Source organism: Haemorhous mexicanus, chromosome 3 (assembly GCF_027477595.1).
Source record: "Haemorhous mexicanus isolate bHaeMex1 chromosome 3, bHaeMex1.pri, whole genome shotgun sequence".
NCBI classification, from domain to species: domain Eukaryota; kingdom Metazoa; phylum Chordata; class Aves; order Passeriformes; family Fringillidae; genus Haemorhous; species Haemorhous mexicanus.
The window spans coordinates 82559942-82576874 of record NC_082343.1 but is presented as its reverse complement, the minus strand read 5'-3'; positions in this window follow the sequence as shown (position 1 = coordinate 82576874).

The following is a 16933-nucleotide window of genomic DNA, read 5'->3' as shown; positions in this document are numbered from 1 at the left end:
CTGGCTGAGATTTTTTTTTTTTCTTTTTTTAAGTATCCATGCAATGTTGCTCATATCTTCCCCACCAAGTTGTGTCTGCCTCCTTGATTTTTGCCCTTTTTTTACAACACCTGTCAGGTTATTTTTGGCCTCTTTTGGTGCTTTGCACTGCACCTGGCTTCTGCCCAGACCACTTTCTTGTAGTCACCAAATTTTCCATTTTTCTTTTTTTTTTTTTTCAATTTTGTTTCCTTTGATCTTATCTCCATTCCAGAGTGTGTGTAAGCCCTTCTTATTTGTTTTGGCCTTCAGCAGGGATCAATTCTGGCAAGGCTTGCTGTATGTTGTGCGTGTCCTTGCAGTTGTTTGCATGCCATGCCTTTTCATGGCTTTGACATTGGCTGAGATTTTTTTTTTTCTTTTTTTAAGTATCCATGCAATGTTGCTCATATCTTCCCCACCAAGTTGTGTCTGCCTCCTTGATTTTTGCCCTTTTTTTACAACACCTGTCAGGTTATTTTTGGCCTCTTTTGGTGCTTTGCACTGCACCTGGCTTCTGCCCAGACCACTTTCTTGTAGTCACCAAATTTCCCAACTTTCCCTTTTTTGGGGGTTTTTTGCAATTGCATTTCTTTTGATCATATCTCCTTTCCAGAGTGTTTGTAAGCCTTTCTTTGCAGGGTCGCAAGATTTGGTTTCCCTTCCCGAAAGGAAATGAAATTTCCTTTCGGGAAGGGAAACCAAATCTTGCGATTTTAATGGGGATCAATTGGACAAGCTTTGGGGCAAGTCCCTGCACTTGTTGGGCTGTCATGCCTTTTCATGGCTTTGGCTCTGGCTGAGATTTTTTTTTTCTTTTTTTTTATTTTTGAATGCATCCGTGCCATGTCCCTCATATCTTCCCCACCAAGTTGTATGTACCTCCTTGGATTTTGTTTTGCTTTTACAACACCTGTCAGCATCCTTTTGGCCTTTTTTGGTGCTTTGCACTGCACCTGGCTTCTGCCCAGACCACTTTCTTGTAGTCACCAAATTTTCCATTTTTCTTTTTTTTTTTTTTCAATTTTGTTTCCTTTGATCATATCTCCATTCCAGAGTGTGTGTAAGCCCTTCTTATTTGTTTTGGCCTTCAGCAGGGATCAATTCTGGCAAGGCTTGGTGTATGTTGTGCGTGTCCTTGCAGTTGTTTGCATGCCATGCCTTTTCATGGCTTTGGCTCTGGCTGAGATTTTTTTTTTTCTTTTTTTAAGTATCCATGCAATGTTGCTCATATCTTCCCCACCAAGTTGTGTCTGCCTCCTTGATTTTTGCCCTTTTTTTACAACACCTGTCAGGTTATTTTTGGCCTCTTTTGGTGCTTTGCACTGCACCTGGCTTCTGCCCAGACCACTTTCTTGTAGTCACCAAATTTTCCATTTTTCTTTTTTTTTTTTTTTTCAATTTTGTTTCCTTTGATCATATCTCCATTCCAGAGTGTGTGTAAGCCCTTCTTATTTGTTTTGGCCTTCAGCAGGGATCAATTCTGGCAAGGCTTGCTGTATGTTGTGCATGTCCTTCAGTTGTTTGCATGCCATGCCTTTTCATGGCTTTGACTTTGGCTGAGATTTTTTTTTTTTCTTTTTTTAAGTATCCATGCAGTGTCGCTCATATCTTCCCCACCAAGTTGTGTCTGCCTCCTTGATTTTTGCCCTTTTTTTCCAACACCTGTCAGGTTATTTTTGGCCTCTTTTGGTGCTTTGCACTGCACCTGGCTTCTGCCCAGACCGCTTTCTTGTAGTCACCAAATTTCCCAATTTTCCCTTTTTTGGGGGTTTTTTGCAATTGCATTTCTTTTGATCATATCTCCTTTCCAGAGTGTTTGTATGCCTTTCTTTGCAGGGTCGCAAGATTTGGTTTCCCTTCCCGAAAGGAAATTTCATTTCCTTTCGGGAAGGGAAACCAAATCTTGCGATTTTAATGGGGATCAATTGGACAAGCTTTGGGGCAAGTCCCTGCACTTGTTGGGCTGTCATGCCTTTTCATGGCTTTGGCTCTGGCTGAGATTTTTTTTTTCTTTTTTTTTATTTTTGAATGCATCCGTGCCATGTCCCTCATATCTTCCCCACCAAGTTGTATGTACCTCCTTGGATTTTGTTTTGCTTTTACAACACCTGTCAGCATCCTTTTGGCCTTTTTTGGTGCTTTGCACTGCACCTGGCTTCTGCACAGACCACTTTCTTGTAGTCACCAAATTTTCCATTTTTCTTTTTTTTTTTTTTCAATTTTGTTTCCTTTGATCATATCTCCATTCCAGAGTGTGTGTAAGCCATTCTTATTTGTTTTGGCCTTCAGCAGGGATCAATTCTGGCAAGGCTTGCTGTATGTTGTGCGTGTCCTTGCAGTTGTTTGCATGCCATGCCTTTTCATGGCTTTGACATTGGCTGAGATTTTTTTTTTTTCTTTTTTTAAGTATCCATGCAATGTTGCTCATATCTTCCCCACCAAGTTGTGTCTGCCTCCTTGATTTTTGCCCTTTTTTTACAACACCTGTCAGGTTATTTTTGGCCTCTTTTGGTGCTTTGCACTGCACCTGGCTTCTGCCCAGACCACTTTCTTGTAGTCACCAAATTTCCCAACTTTCCCTTTTTTGGGGGTTTTTTGCAATTGCATTTCTTTTGATCATATCTCCTTTCCAGAGTGTTTGTAAGCCTTTCTTTGCAGGGTCGCAAGATTTGGTTTCCCTTCCCGAAAGGAAATGAAATTTCCTTTCGGGAAGGGAAACCAAATCTTGCGATTTTAATGGGGATCAATTGGACAAGCTTTGGGGCAAGTCCCTGCACTTGTTGGGCTGTCATGCCTTTTCATGGCTTTGGCTCTGGCTGAGATTTTTTTTTTCTTTTTTTTTATTTTTGAATGCATCCGTGCCATGTCCCCCATATCTTCCCCACCAAGTTGTATGTACCTCCTTGGATTTTGTTTTGCTTTTACAACACCTGTCAGCATCCTTTTGGCCTTTTTTGGTGCTTTGCACTGCACCTGGCTTCTGCACAGACCACTTTCTTGTAGTCACCAAATTTTCCATTTTTCTTTTTTTTTTTTTTCAATTTTGTTTCCTTTGATCATATCTCCATTCCAGAGTGTGTGTAAGCCCTTCTTATTTGTTTTGGCCTTCAGCAGGGATCAATTCTGGCAAGGCTTGCTGTATGTTGTGCGTGTCCTTGCAGTTGTTTGCATGCCATGCCTTTTCATGGCTTTGACATTGGCTGAGATTTTTTTTTTTTCTTTTTTTAAGTATCCATGCAATGTTGCTCATATCTTCCCCACCAATTGTGTCTGCCTCCTTGATTTTTGCCCTTTTTTTACAACACCTGTCAGGTTATTTTTGGCCTCTTTTGGTGCTTTGCACTGCACCTGGCTTCTGCCCAGACCACTTTCTTGTAGTCACCAAATTTCCCAACTTTCCCTTTTTTGGGGGTTTTTTGCAATTGCATTTCTTTTGATCATATCTCCTTTCCAGAGTGTTTGTAAGCCTTTCTTTGCAGGGTCGCAAGATTTGGTTTCCCTTCCCGAAAGGAAATGAAATTTCCTTTCGGGAAGGGAAACCAAATCTTGCGATTTTAATGGGGATCAATTGGACAAGCTTTGGGGCAAGTCCCTGCACTTGTTGGGCTGTCATGCCTTTTCATGGCTTTGGCTCTGGCTGAGATTTTTTTTTTCTTTTTTTTTATTTTTGAATGCATCCGTGCCATGTCCCCCATATCTTCCCCACCAAGTTGTATGTACCTCCTTGGATTTTGTTTTGCTTTTACAACACCTGTCAGCATCCTTTTGGCCTTTTTTGGTGCTTTGCACTGCACCTGGCTTCTGCACAGACCACTTTCTTGTAGTCACCAAATTTTCCATTTTTCTTTTTTTTTTTTTTCAATTTTGTTTCCTTTGATCTTATCTCCATTCCAGAGTGTGTGTAAGCCCTTCTTATTTGTTTTGGCCTTCAGCAGGGATCAATTCTGGCAAGGCTTGCTGTATGTTGTGCGTGTCCTTGCAGTTGTTTGCATGCCATGCCTTTTCATGGCTTTGACATTGGCTGAGATTTTTTTTTTTCTTTTTTTAAGTATCCATGCAATGTTGCTCATATCTTCCCCACCAAGTTGTGTCTGCCTCCTTGATTTTTGCCCTTTTTTTACAACACCTGTCAGGTTATTTTTGGCCTCTTTTGGTGCTTTGCACTGCACCTGGCTTCTGCCCAGACCACTTTCTTGTAGTCACCAAATTTTCCATTTTTCTTTTTTTTTTTTTTCAATTTTGTTTCCTTTGATCATATCTCCATTCCCGAGTGTGTGTAAGCCATTCTTATTTGTTTTGGCCTTCAGCAGGGATCAATTCTGGCAAGGCTTGGTGTATGTTGTGCGTGTCCTTGCAGTTGTTTGCATGCCATGCCTTTTCATGGCTTTGGCTCTGGCTGAGATTTTTTTTTTTTCTTTTTTTAAGTATCCATGCAATGTTGCTCATATCTTCCCCACCAAGTTGTGTCTGCCTCCTTGATTTTTGCCCTTTTTTTACAACACCTGTCAGGTTATTTTTGGCCTCTTTTGGTGCTTTGCACTGCACCTGGCTTCTGCCCAGACCACTTTCTTGTAGTCACCAAATTTCCCAATTTTCCCTTTTTTGGGGGTTTTTTGCAATTGCATTTCTTTTGATCATATCTCCTTTCCAGAGTGTTTGTAAGCCTTTCTTTGCAGGGTCGCAAGATTTGGTTTCCCTTCCCGAAAGGAAATTTCATTTCCTTTCGGGAAGGGAAACCAAATCTTGCGATTTTAATGGGGATCAATTGGACAAGCTTTGGGGCAAGTCCCTGCACTTGTTGGGCTGTCATGCCTTTTCATGGCTTTGGCTCTGGCTGAGATTTTTTTTTTTCTTTTTTTTTATTTTTGAATGCATCCGTGCCATGTCCCCCATATCTTCCCCACCAAGTTGTATGTACCTCCTTGGATTTTGTTTTGCTTTTACAACACCTGTCAGCATCCTTTTGGCCTTTTTTGGTGCTTTGCACTGCACCTGGCTTCTGCCCAGACCACTTTCTTGTAGTCACCAAATTTTCCATTTTTCTTTTTTTTTTTTTTCAATTTTGTTTCCTTTGATCTTATCTCCATTCCAGAGTGTGTGTAAGCCCTTCTTATTTGTTTTGGCCTTCAGCAGGGATCAATTCTGGCAAGGCTTGGTGTATGTTGTGCGTGTCCTTGCAGTTGTTTGCATGCCATGCCTTTTCATGGCTTTGACATTGGCTGAGATTTTTTTTTTTCTTTTTTTAAGTATCCATGCAATGTTGCTCATATCTTCCCCACCAAGTTGTGTCTGCCTCCTTGATTTTTGCCCTTTTTTTACAACACCTGTCAGGTTATTTTTGGCCTCTTTTGGTGCTTTGCACTGCACCTGGCTTCTGCCCAGACCACTTTCTTGTAGTCACCAAATTTCCCAACTTTCCCTTTTTTGGGGGTTTTTTGCAATTGCATTTCTTTTGATCATATCTCCTTTCCAGAGTGTTTGTAAGCCTTTCTTTGCAGGGTCGCAAGATTTGGTTTCCCTTCCCGAAAGGAAATGAAATTTCCTTTCGGGAAGGGAAACCAAATCTTGCGATTTTAATGGGGATCAATTGGACAAGCTTTGGGGCAAGTCCCTGCACTTGTTGGGCTGTCATGCCTTTTCATGGCTTTGGCTCTGGCTGAGATTTTTTTTTTCTTTTTTTTTATTTTTGAATGCATCCGTGCCATGTCCCCCATATCTTCCCCACCAAGTTGTATGTACCTCCTTGGATTTTGTTTTGCTTTTACAACACCTGTCAGCATCCTTTTGGCCTTTTTTGGTGCTTTGCACTGCACCTGGCTTCTGCCCAGACCACTTTCTTGTAGTCACCAAATTTTCCATTTTTCTTTTTTTTTTTTTTCAATTTTGTTTCCTTTGATCATATCTCCATTCCAGAGTGTGTGTAAGCCATTCTTATTTGTTTTGGCCTTCAGCAGGGATCAATTCTGGCAAGGCTTGGTGTATGTTGTGCGTGTCCTTGCAGTTGTTTGCATGCCATGCCTTTTCATGGCTTTGGCTCTGGCTGAGATTTTTTTTTTTCTTTTTTTAAGTATCCATGCAATGTTGCTCATATCTTCCCCACCAAGTTGTGTCTGCCTCCTTGATTTTTGCCCTTTTTTTACAACACCTGTCAGGTTATTTTTGGCCTCTTTTGGTGCTTTGCACTGCACCTGGCTTCTGCCCAGACCACTTTCTTGTAGTCACCAAATTTTCCATTTTTCTTTTTTTTTTTTTTTTCAATTTTGTTTCCTTTGATCATATCTCCATTCCAGAGTGTGTGTAAGCCCTTCTTATTTGTTTTGGCCTTCAGCAGGGATCAATTCTGGCAAGGCTTGCTGTATGTTGTGCATGTCCTTCAGTTGTTTGCATGCCATGCCTTTTCATGGCTTTGACTTTGGCTGAGATTTTTTTTTTTTCTTTTTTTAAGTATCCATGCAGTGTCGCTCATATCTTCCCCACCAAGTTGTGTCTGCCTCCTTGATTTTTGCCCTTTTTTTCCAACACCTGTCAGGTTATTTTTGGCCTCTTTTGGTGCTTTGCACTGCACCTGGCTTCTGCCCAGACCGCTTTCTTGTAGTCACCAAATTTCCCAATTTTCCCTTTTTTGGGGGTTTTTTGCAATTGCATTTCTTTTGATCATATCTCCTTTCCAGAGTGTTTGTAAGCCTTTCTTTGCAGGGTCGCAAGATTTGGTTTCCCTTCCCGAAAGGAAATGAAATTTCCTTTCGGGAAGGGAAACCAAATCTTGCGATTTTAATGGGGATCAATTGGACAAGCTTTGGGGCAAGTCCCTGCACTTGTTGGGCTGTCATGCCTTTTCATGGCTTTGGCTCTGGCTGAGATTTTTTTTTTCTTTTTTTTTATTTTTGAATGCATCCGTGCCATGTCCCTCATATCTTCCCCACCAAGTTGTATGTACCTCCTTGGATTTTGTTTTGCTTTTACAACACCTGTCAGCATCCTTTTGGCCTTTTTTGGTGCTTTGCACTGCACCTGGCTTCTGCACAGACCACTTTCTTGTAGTCACCAAATTTTCCATTTTTCTTTTTTTTTTTTTTCAATTTTGTTTCCTTTGATCATATCTCCATTCCAGAGTGTGTGTAAGCCATTCTTATTTGTTTTGGCCTTCAGCAGGGATCAATTCTGGCAAGGCTTGCTGTATGTTGTGCGTGTCCTTGCAGTTGTTTGCATGCCATGCCTTTTCATGGCTTTGACATTGGCTGAGATTTTTTTTTTTTCTTTTTTTAAGTATCCATGCAATGTTGCTCATATCTTCCCCACCAAGTTGTGTCTGCCTCCTTGATTTTTGCCCTTTTTTTACAACACCTGTCAGGTTATTTTTGGCCTCTTTTGGTGCTTTGCACTGCACCTGGCTTCTGCCCAGACCACTTTCTTGTAGTCACCAAATTTTCCATTTTTCTTTTTTTTTTTTTTCAATTTTGTTTCCTTTGATCATATCTCCATTCCAGAGTGTGTGTAAGCCCTTCTTATTTGTTTTGGCCTTCAGCAGGGATCAATTCTGGCAAGGCTTGGTGTATGTTGTGCGTGTCCTTGCAGTTGTTTGCATGCCATGCCTTTTCATGGCTTTGGCTCTGGCTGAGATTTTTTTTTTTCTTTTTTTAAGTATCCATGCAATGTTGCTCATATCTTCCCCACCAAGTTGTGTCTGCCTCCTTGATTTTTGCCCTTTTTTTACAACACCTGTCAGGTTATTTTTGGCCTCTTTTGGTGCTTTGCACTGCACCTGGCTTCTGCCCAGACCACTTTCTTGTAGTCACCAAATTTTCCATTTTTCTTTTTTTTTTTTTTTTCAATTTTGTTTCCTTTGATCATATCTCCATTCCAGAGTGTGTGTAAGCCCTTCTTATTTGTTTTGGCCTTCAGCAGGGATCAATTCTGGCAAGGCTTGCTGTATGTTGTGCATGTCCTTCAGTTGTTTGCATGCCATGCCTTTTCATGGCTTTGACTTTGGCTGAGATTTTTTTTTTTTCTTTTTTTAAGTATCCATGCAGTGTCGCTCATATCTTCCCCACCAAGTTGTGTCTGCCTCCTTGATTTTTGCCCTTTTTTTCCAACACCTGTCAGGTTATTTTTGGCCTCTTTTGGTGCTTTGCACTGCACCTGGCTTCTGCCCAGACCGCTTTCTTGTAGTCACCAAATTTCCCAATTTTCCCTTTTTTGGGGGTTTTTTGCAATTGCATTTCTTTTGATCATATCTCCTTTCCAGAGTGTTTGTAAGCCTTTCTTTGCAGGGTCGCAAGATTTGGTTTCCCTTCCCGAAAGGAAATGAAATTTCCTTTCGGGAAGGGAAACCAAATCTTGCGATTTTAATGGGGATCAATTGGACAAGCTTTGGGGCAAGTCCCTGCACTTGTTGGGCTGTCATGCCTTTTCATGGCTTTGGCTCTGGCTGAGATTTTTTTTTTCTTTTTTTTTATTTTTGAATGCATCCGTGCCATGTCCCTCATATCTTCCCCACCAAGTTGTATGTACCTCCTTGGATTTTGTTTTGCTTTTACAACACCTGTCAGCATCCTTTTGGCCTTTTTTGGTGCTTTGCACTGCACCTGGCTTCTGCACAGACCACTTTCTTGTAGTCACCAAATTTTCCATTTTTCTTTTTTTTTTTTTTCAATTTTGTTTCCTTTGATCATATCTCCATTCCAGAGTGTGTGTAAGCCATTCTTATTTGTTTTGGCCTTCAGCAGGGATCAATTCTGGCAAGGCTTGCTGTATGTTGTGCGTGTCCTTGCAGTTGTTTGCATGCCATGCCTTTTCATGGCTTTGACATTGGCTGAGATTTTTTTTTTTTCTTTTTTTAAGTATCCATGCAATGTTGCTCATATCTTCCCCACCAAGTTGTGTCTGCCTCCTTGATTTTTGCCCTTTTTTTACAACACCTGTCAGGTTATTTTTGGCCTCTTTTGGTGCTTTGCACTGCACCTGGCTTCTGCCCAGACCACTTTCTTGTAGTCACCAAATTTCCCAACTTTCCCTTTTTTGGGGGTTTTTTGCAATTGCATTTCTTTTGATCATATCTCCTTTCCAGAGTGTTTGTAAGCCTTTCTTTGCAGGGTCGCAAGATTTGGTTTCCCTTCCCGAAAGGAAATGAAATTTCCTTTCGGGAAGGGAAACCAAATCTTGCGATTTTAATGGGGATCAATTGGACAAGCTTTGGGGCAAGTCCCTGCACTTGTTGGGCTGTCATGCCTTTTCATGGCTTTGGCTCTGGCTGAGATTTTTTTTTTCTTTTTTTTTATTTTTGAATGCATCCGTGCCATGTCCCCCATATCTTCCCCACCAAGTTGTATGTACCTCCTTGGATTTTGTTTTGCTTTTACAACACCTGTCAGCATCCTTTTGGCCTTTTTTGGTGCTTTGCACTGCACCTGGCTTCTGCACAGACCACTTTCTTGTAGTCACCAAATTTTCCATTTTTCTTTTTTTTTTTTTTCAATTTTGTTTCCTTTGATCATATCTCCATTCCAGAGTGTGTGTAAGCCCTTCTTATTTGTTTTGGCCTTCAGCAGGGATCAATTCTGGCAAGGCTTGCTGTATGTTGTGCGTGTCCTTGCAGTTGTTTGCATGCCATGCCTTTTCATGGCTTTGACATTGGCTGAGATTTTTTTTTTTTCTTTTTTTAAGTATCCATGCAATGTTGCTCATATCTTCCCCACCAAGTTGTGTCTGCCTCCTTGATTTTTGCCCTTTTTTTACAACACCTGTCAGGTTATTTTTGGCCTCTTTTGGTGCTTTGCACTGCACCTGGCTTCTGCCCAGACCACTTTCTTGTAGTCACCAAATTTCCCAACTTTCCCTTTTTTGGGGGTTTTTTGCAATTGCATTTCTTTTGATCATATCTCCTTTCCAGAGTGTTTGTAAGCCTTTCTTTGCAGGGTCGCAAGATTTGGTTTCCCTTCCCGAAAGGAAATGAAATTTCCTTTCGGGAAGGGAAACCAAATCTTGCGATTTTAATGGGGATCAATTGGACAAGCTTTGGGGCAAGTCCCTGCACTTGTTGGGCTGTCATGCCTTTTCATGGCTTTGGCTCTGGCTGAGATTTTTTTTTTCTTTTTTTTTATTTTTGAATGCATCCGTGCCATGTCCCCCATATCTTCCCCACCAAGTTGTATGTACCTCCTTGGATTTTGTTTTGCTTTTACAACACCTGTCAGCATCCTTTTGGCCTTTTTTGGTGCTTTGCACTGCACCTGGCTTCTGCACAGACCACTTTCTTGTAGTCACCAAATTTTCCATTTTTCTTTTTTTTTTTTTTCAATTTTGTTTCCTTTGATCTTATCTCCATTCCAGAGTGTGTGTAAGCCCTTCTTATTTGTTTTGGCCTTCAGCAGGGATCAATTCTGGCAAGGCTTGCTGTATGTTGTGCGTGTCCTTGCAGTTGTTTGCATGCCATGCCTTTTCATGGCTTTGACATTGGCTGAGATTTTTTTTTTTCTTTTTTTAAGTATCCATGCAATGTTGCTCATATCTTCCCCACCAAGTTGTGTCTGCCTCCTTGATTTTTGCCCTTTTTTTACAACACCTGTCAGGTTATTTTTGGCCTCTTTTGGTGCTTTGCACTGCACCTGGCTTCTGCCCAGACCACTTTCTTGTAGTCACCAAATTTTCCATTTTTCTTTTTTTTTTTTTTCAATTTTGTTTCCTTTGATCATATCTCCATTCCCGAGTGTGTGTAAGCCATTCTTATTTGCTTTGGCCTTCAGCAGGGATCAATTCTGGCAAGGCTTGGTGTATGTTGTGCGTGTCCTTGCAGTTGTTTGCATGCCATGCCTTTTCATGGCTTTGGCTCTGGCTGAGATTTTTTTTTTTTCTTTTTTTAAGTATCCATGCAATGTTGCTCATATCTTCCCCACCAAGTTGTGTCTGCCTCCTTGATTTTTGCCCTTTTTTTACAACACCTGTCAGGTTATTTTTGGCCTCTTTTGGTGCTTTGCACTGCACCTGGCTTCTGCCCAGACCACTTTCTTGTAGTCACCAAATTTTCCATTTTTCTTTTTTTTTTTTTTCAATTTTGTTTCCTTTGATCTTATCTCCATTCCAGAGTGTGTGTAAGCCCTTCTTATTTGTTTTGGCCTTCAGCAGGGATCAATTCTGGCAAGGCTTGCTGTATGTTGTGGGTGTCACTGCAGTTGTTTGCATGCCATGCCTTTTCATGGCTTTGACTTTGGCTGAGATTTTTTTTTTTCTTTTTTTAAGTATCCATGCAATGTTGCTCATATCTTCCCCACCAAGTTGTGTCTGCCTCCTTGATTTTTGCCCTTTTTTTACAACACCTCTCAGGTTATTTTTGGCCTCTTTTGGTGCTTTGCACTGCACCTGGCTTCTGCCCAGACCACTTTCTTGTAGTCACCAAATTTTCCATTTTTCTTTTTTTTTTTTTTTTCAATTTTGTTTCCTTTGATCATATCTCCATTCCAGAGTGTGTGTAAGCCCTTCTTATTTGTTTTGGCCTTCAGCAGGGATCAATTCTGGCAAGGCTTGCTGTATGTTGTGCATTTCCTTCAGTTGTTTGCATGCCATGCCTTTTCATGGCTTTGACTTTGGCTGAGATTTTTTTTTTTTCTTTTTTTAAGTATCCATGCAGTGTCGCTCATATCTTCCCCACCAAGTTGTGTCTGCCTCCTTGATTTTTGCCCTTTTTTTACAACACCTGTCAGGTTATTTTTGGCCTCTTTTGGTGCTTTGCACTGCACCTGGCTTCTGCCCAGACCACTTTCTTGTAGTCACCAAATTTCCCAATTTTCCCTTTTTTGGGGGTTTTTTGCAATTGCATTTCTTTTGATCATATCTCCTTTCCAGAGTGTTTGTAAGCCTTTCTTTGCAGGGTCGCAAGATTTGGTTTCCCTTCCCGAAAGGAAATTTCATTTCCTTTCGGGAAGGGAAACCAAATCTTGCGATTTTAATGGGGATCAATTGGACAAGCTTTGGGGCAAGTCCCTGCACTTGTTGGGCTGTCATGCCTTTTCATGGCTTTGGCTCTGGCTGAGATTTTTTTTTTCTTTTTTTTTATTTTTGAATGCATCCGTGCCATGTCCCTCATATCTTCCCCACCAAGTTGTATGTACCTCCTTGGATTTTGTTTTGCTTTTACAACACCTGTCAGCATCCTTTTGGCCTTTTTTGGTGCTTTGCACTGCACCTGGCTTCTGCACAGACCACTTTCTTGTAGTCACCAAATTTTCCATTTTTCTTTTTTTTTTTTTTCAATTTTGTTTCCTTTGATCATATCTCCATTCCAGAGTGTGTGTAAGCCATTCTTATTTGTTTTGGCCTTCAGCAGGGATCAATTCTGGCAAGGCTTGCTGTATGTTGTGCGTGTCCTTGCAGTTGTTTGCATGCCATGCCTTTTCATGGCTTTGACATTGGCTGAGATTTTTTTTTTTTCTTTTTTTAAGTATCCATGCAATGTTGCTCATATCTTCCCCACCAAGTTGTGTCTGCCTCCTTGATTTTTGCCCTTTTTTTACAACACCTGTCAGGTTATTTTTGGCCTCTTTTGGTGCTTTGCACTGCACCTGGCTTCTGCCCAGACCACTTTCTTGTAGTCACCAAATTTTCCATTTTTCTTTTTTTTTTTTTTCAATTTTGTTTCCTTTGATCATATCTCCATTCCAGAGTGTGTGTAAGCCCTTCTTATTTGTTTTGGCCTTCAGCAGGGATCAATTCTGGCAAGGCTTGGTGTATGTTGTGGGTGTCCTTGCAGTTGTTTGCATGCCATGCCTTTTCATGGCTTTGGCTCTGGCTGAGATTTTTTTTTTTTCTTTTTTTAAGTATCCATGCAATGTTGCTCATATCTTCCCCACCAAGTTGTGTCTGCCTCCTTGATTTTTGCCCTTTTTTTACAACACCTGTCAGGTTATTTTTGGCCTCTTTTGGTGCTTTGCACTGCACCTGGCTTCTGCCCAGACCACTTTCTTGTAGTCACCAAATTTCCTAACTTTCCCTTTTTTGGGGGTTTTTTGCAATTGCATTTCTTTTGATCATATCTCCTTTCCAGAGTGTTTGTAAGCCTTTCTTTGCAGGGTCGCAAGATTTGGTTTCCCTTCCCGAAAGGAAATGAAATTTCCTTTCGGGAAGGGAAACCAAATCTTGCGATTTTAATGGGGATCAATTGGACAAGCTTTGGGGCAAGTCCCTGCACTTGTTGGGCTGTCATGCCTTTTCATGGCTTTGGCTCTGGCTGAGATTTTTTTTTTCTTTTTTTTTATTTTTGAATGCATCCGTGCCATGTCCCTCATATCTTCCCCACCAAGTTGTATGTACCTCCTTGGATTTTGTTTTGCTTTTACAACACCTGTCAGCATCCTTTTGGCCTTTTTTGGTGCTTTGCACTGCACCTGGCTTCTGCACAGACCACTTTCTTGTAGTCACCAAATTTTCCATTTTTCTTTTTTTTTTTTTTCAATTTTGTTTCCTTTGATCATATCTCCATTCCAGAGTGTGTGTAAGCCATTCTTATTTGTTTTGGCCTTCAGCAGGGATCAATTCTGGCAAGGCTTGCTGTATGTTGTGCGTGTCCTTGCAGTTGTTTGCATGCCATGCCTTTTCATGGCTTTGACATTGGCTGAGATTTTTTTTTTTTCTTTTTTTAAGTATCCATGCAATGTTGCTCATATCTTCCCCACCAAGTTGTGTCTGCCTCCTTGATTTTTGCCCTTTTTTTACAACACCTGTCAGGTTATTTTTGGCCTCTTTTGGTGCTTTGCACTGCACCTGGCTTCTGCCCAGACCACTTTCTTGTAGTCACCAAATTTTCCATTTTTCTTTTTTTTTTTTTTCAATTTTGTTTCCTTTGATCATATCTCCATTCCAGAGTGTGTGTAAGCCCTTCTTATTTGTTTTGGCCTTCAGCAGGGATCAATTCTGGCAAGGCTTGGTGTATGTTGTGGGTGTCCTTGCAGTTGTTTGCATGCCATGCCTTTTCATGGCTTTGGCTCTGGCTGAGATTTTTTTTTTTTCTTTTTTTAAGTATCCATGCAATGTTGCTCATATCTTCCCCACCAAGTTGTGTCTGCCTCCTTGATTTTTGCCCTTTTTTTACAACACCTGTCAGGTTATTTTTGGCCTCTTTTGGTGCTTTGCACTGCACCTGGCTTCTGCCCAGACCACTTTCTTGTAGTCACCAAATTTCCTAACTTTCCCTTTTTTGGGGGTTTTTTGCAATTGCATTTCTTTTGATCATATCTCCTTTCCAGAGTGTTTGTAAGCCTTTCTTTGCAGGGTCGCAAGATTTGGTTTCCCTTCCCGAAAGGAAATGAAATTTCCTTTCGGGAAGGGAAACCAAATCTTGCGATTTTAATGGGGATCAATTGGACAAGCTTTGGGGCAAGTCCCTGCACTTGTTGGGCTGTCATGCCTTTTCATGGCTTTGGCTCTGGCTGAGATTTTTTTTTTCTTTTTTTTTATTTTTGAATGCATCCGTGCCATGTCCCTCATATCTTCCCCACCAAGTTGTATGTACCTCCTTGGATTTTGTTTTGCTTTTACAACACCTGTCAGCATCCTTTTGGCCTTTTTTGGTGCTTTGCACTGCACCTGGCTTCTGCACAGACCACTTTCTTGTAGTCACCAAATTTTCCATTTTTCTTTTTTTTTTTTTTTTCAATTTTGTTTCCTTTGATCATATCTCCATTCCAGAGTGTGTGTAAGCCCCTCTTATTTGTTTTGGCCTTCAGCAGGGATCAATTCTGGCAAGGCTTGCTGTATGTTGTGCGTGTCCTTGCAGTTGTTTGCATGCCATGCCTTTTCATGGCTTTGGCTCTGGCTGAGATTTTTTTTTTTTCTTTTTTTAAGTATCCATGCAATGTTGCTCATATCTTCCCCACCAAGTTGTGTCTGCCTCCTTGATTTTTGCCCTTTTTTTACAACACCTGTCCGGTTATTTTTGGCCTCTTTTGGTGCTTTGCACTGCACCTGGCTTCTGCCCAGACCACTTTCTTGTAGTCACCAAATTTCCCAAGTTTCCCTTTTTTGGGGGTTTTTTGCAATTGCATTTCTTTTGATCATATCTCCTTTCCAGAGTGTTTGTAAGCCTTTCTTTGCAGGGTCGCAAGATTTGGTTTCCCTTCCCGAAAGGAAATGAAATTTCCTTTCGGGAAGGGAAACCAAATCTTGCGATTTTAATGGGGATCAATTGGACAAGCTTTGGGGCAAGTCCCTGCACTTGTTGGGCTGTCATGCCTTTTCATGGCTTTGGCTCTGGCTGAGATTTTTTTTTTCTTTTTTTTTATTTTTGAATGCATCCGTGCCATGTCCCCCATATCTTCCCCACCAAGTTGTATGTACCTCCTTGGATTTTGTTTTGCTTTTACAACACCTGTCAGCATCCTTTTGGCCTTTTTTGGTGCTTTGCACTGCACCTGGCTTCTGCACAGACCACTTTCTTGTAGTCACCAAATTTTCCATTTTTCTTTTTTTTTTTTTTCAATTTTGTTTCCTTTGATCTTATTTCCATTCCAGAGTGTGTGTAAGCCCTTCTTATTTGTTTTGGCCTTCAGCAGGGATCAATTCTGGCAAGGCTTGGTGTATGTTGTGCGTGTCCTTGCAGTTGTTTGCATGCCATGCCTTTTCATGGCTTTGACATTGGCTGAGATTTTTTTTTTTCTTTTTTTAAGTATCCATGCAATGTTGCTCATATCTTCCCCACCAAGTTGTGTCTGCCTCCTTGATTTTTGCCCTTTTTTTACAACACCTGTCAGGTTATTTTTGGCCTCTTTTGGTGCTTTGCACTGCACCTGGCTTCTGCCCAGACCGCTTTCTTGTAGTCACCAAATTTCCCAATTTTCCCTTTTTTGGCGGTTTTTTGCAATTGCATTTCTTTTGATCATATCTCCTTTCCAGAGTGTTTGTAAGCCTTTCTTTGCAGGGTCGCAAGATTTGGTTTCCCTTCCCGAAAGGAAATTTCATTTCCTTTCGGGAAGGGAAACCAAATCTTGCGATTTTAATGGGGATCAATTGGACAAGCTTTGGGGCAAGTCCCTGCACTTGTTGGGCTGTTATGCCTTTTCATGGCTTTGGCTCTGGCTGAGATTTTTTTTTTCTTTTTTTTTATTTTTGAATGCATCCGTGCCATGTCCCTCATATCTTCCCCACCAAGTTGTATGTACCTCCTTGGATTTTGTTTTGCTTTTACAACACCTGTCAGCATCCTTTTGGCCTTTTTTGGTGCTTTGCACTGCACCTGGCTTCTGCACAGACCACTTTCTTGTAGTCACCAAATTTTCCATTTTTCTTTTTTTTTTTTTTCAATTTTGTTTCCTTTGATCATATCTCCATTCCAGAGTGTGTGTAAGCCATTCTTATTTGTTTTGGCCTTCAGCAGGGATCAATTCTGGCAAGGCTTGCTGTATGTTGTGGGTGTCCTTGCAGTTGTTTGCATGCCATGCCTTTTCATGGCTTTGGCTCTGGCTGAGATTTTTTTTTTTTCTTTTTTTAAGTATCCATGCAATGTTGCTCATATCTTCCCCACCAAGTTGTGTCTGCCTCCTTGATTTTTGCCCTTTTTTTACAACACCTGTCAGGTTATTTTTGGCCTCTTTTGGTGCTTTGCACTGCACCTGGCTTCTGCCCAGACCACTTTCTTGTAGTCACCAAATTTCCTAACTTTCCCTTTTTTGGGGGTTTTTTGCAATTGCATTTCTTTTGATCATATCTCCTTTCCAGAGTGTTTGTAAGCCTTTCTTTGCAGGGTCGCAAGATTTGGTTTCCCTTCCCGAAAGGAAATGAAATTTCCTTTCGGGAAGGGAAACCAAATCTTGCGATTTTAATGGGGATCAATTGGACAAGCTTTGGGGCAAGTCCCTGCACTTGTTGGGCTGTCATGCCTTTTCATGGCTTTGGCTCTGGCTGAGATTTTTTTTTTCTTTTTTTTTAT